Genomic DNA, 3,021 nt, shown 5'->3' on the forward strand with positions numbered 1-3,021 from the left:
GTTTTGGTAGAATCTGTGAGTCACGGGGACTAAGCAATCTCACACCCGCGAGATCAAGACTATTTAAGCTTGTAGGAGAAGATGGTGCAGAGAGGTGGAGCTGCAGCGGCAAAAGCATATATGGTGGCTAACTTGCGCAAATGAGAGCGAGAAGAGAAGCAATGGAACGGAAGTCATCTAGCAATGACCAAGAAGAGGTCCTGAACACCTACTTACGTCATACATAACACAGACCGTGTTCACTTCCCGGACTCCGCCGAGAAGAGACCATCACGGCTACACACGCAATTGATGTATTTTACTTGGGTCAAGTGACAAGTTATCTACAACCGGACATTAACAAATTCCCATCTGCCTCATAACCGCGGGCACGGCTTTTGAAAGATAATACCCTGCAGGGGTGTCCCAACTTAGCCCATCATAAGATCTCACGGTCAACGAAGGATAAACCTTCTCCCGGAAAGACCCGATCAGTCTCGGAATCCCGGTTTACAAGACATCTCGACAATGGTAAAACAAGACCAGCAAAGCCGCCCGAATGTGCCGACAAATCCCGATAGGAGCTGCACATATCTCGTTCTCAGGGCACACCGGATTGTCCAAGCTTCCGATAGGACAGCCCAGAGTTGCCCCTGGTGGCCACCGGCGACTGACAGTTTGGACCAATACTCAGAGGAGCACTGGCCCGGGGGTTTAAAATAAAGATGACCCTCGGGCTCTAGAAAACCCGGGGGAAAAAGGTATAGGCCGCAAATGGTAAAAACCAAGGTTGGGCCATGCTGGAGGAGTTTTATTCAAGGCAAACTGTCAAGGGGGTCCCATAAATCACCCGACCGCGTAAGGAACGCAAACTCAAGGAACATAATCCCGGTATAACAGTAACTAGGGCGGCAAGAGTGGAACAAAACACCAGGCATAAGGCCGAGCCTTCCACCCTTTACCAAATATATAGATGCATTAATTAAATAAGAGATATTGTGATATCCCAACATATCCATGTTCCGACATGGAACAAACTTCAACTTCACCTGCAACTAGCAACGCTATAAGAGGGGCTGAGCAGAAGCGGTAACATAGCCAAACAACGGTTTGCTAGGAGAGGATGGTTAGAGGCTGACATGGCTAAAAATAGGAGACATGATATAGCAAGTGATAGGTAGCGAGCATGGGAATAGAGCGAACAACTAGCATAGCAAAGATAGAAGTGATTTCGAGGGGTGGTCATCTTGCCTGCAAGATTCTCAGAGTTGTCGAAAGCTTGATCCTCGTAAGCGTACTCGACAGGTTCCTCGTTCACGAACTCGTCTCCCGGCTCTACCCAAGTCAAGAACACAAACAAACGGAACCACAATCAACAACGAGGAATGCGCAAGCAACATGATGCAAAACATGTATGATATGCAAGATATGATATGCGATGCATATGCGTGCTCCGGAAGGAAAATGATGCACATGGCAGTAAATTGACAAGACAAGCATGCCACTGGAAAGATGAGGTGATTTCGGTCGAAATCGATATAAAGATCACCGGAATCGGATGCACGGTTTGCAAATGACAAGCAAAACAAGAATGACACTAATCTTCGATAAACAGCAAGATAGCACTTAAAATGCAACAAGCAACAATGCTACAGCATCCCAACATAGCAACAAAGCACATGGCAGTAATCTACAGGAGATTCTTGAGAAAAGATGAACACTGAGCTACGGCTAGTTCACAACATATCAAGCTCAAACAAGCATGGCAAAAGTGCAAAAGATTACAGGTTCACAGACTTAGTGAAAAACTGGACATGGCAGTAAACAGCATCAGGTAGCAATGTTCAGAGCACGAAATCAACATGCTACAAGAACTTAACATCGCAAAACAAGGCAAGGTAGTGTTCTACTAAATGCACAGGACAAAAGTCCCTTACTGACCATAAGCCAAAAAGGACCAGAAGATATGATGGCAAGCATGTAAACATAGCAAGTTTCCTTAACAGGTTCCAGACTTAGCAGAAAACAGAGTATGACAGAAATATTAATATGTAGGCCTCTTTGTGAGCTTGATGCACTCACTACAGAGCAATGCATGACAAACCAAGCATACCTACAGCAATACGGCATGTTTATAAAGCTAACCATGGCAAGAACAATTACATAGCATGTATGGATCAACTACAATAAGCTTGGCAAAAATGCATGTCATGTTAAGGATATGCCAGAAATATTTTATAGCAAAACTAGAGCAAGATTGGGTCATGCTATCGCACTCCATAATTGCAAACAGTTGCAGGAATGGATCAATTAGAACAATAGCTACAAAATATCCTTACTGAATATCTCCAAAATATTCATGGATCTCTCTGTAGCATCAAGTTTACATGGCAACAAAATTACAGCAGACAGACTTAGAGAAATCACCAAGTCCCTGAAAACAGAAATATTACGGGACCTACTTTGCATGCTTTTCCTAGTCACCACAGAGATCACAAAAATACATGGACTACACCACGGGAAAGATGGCATGGCATACATCAAAACACATGTAGAGCTCATGCTCAAAAGATGCACAGAATAAATGATACAAAAATGACAAATCTCCAAGTTCTGATAAGAACCAGAGAATAACAGCAACTAGCCCTCTTCCAACGAAGATTTGGGCATCAAGATGACCTCTAATGAACATGGTGAAATTGAACAAAATGAAGAGCATCGTGAGAAGAACAATTTGACATATTACACGCGTGAATCGGAGCTACATGCAAGAAGTTATCGCATCTAGAACAGAGCAAGATGCTGAAGATTTTTCCAGACTTTGAGAAAAAAACGGACGCGAGAAAGTCAACGTACAGAGAGATCTGGATCGAGCGTTGCTCGCTCGAGCTCGGCTCGGGCCGACGACGGCGATGCAGGGGCCGGCGGGGCCCGGCGCGGCGAGGGGGACCGGAGGCGGAGGAGGGGCTCCGGCCAGAGGCGGCGGTCGCCGGCGGGCGCGGCGACGCCGGAGGGAGCGGCGGGGCGGCCGAACGGCGGCGG

Source organism: Triticum aestivum, chromosome 7D, assembly GCF_018294505.1.
Source record: "Triticum aestivum cultivar Chinese Spring chromosome 7D, IWGSC CS RefSeq v2.1, whole genome shotgun sequence".
In the NCBI taxonomy this organism is placed as follows: domain Eukaryota; kingdom Viridiplantae; phylum Streptophyta; class Magnoliopsida; order Poales; family Poaceae; genus Triticum; species Triticum aestivum.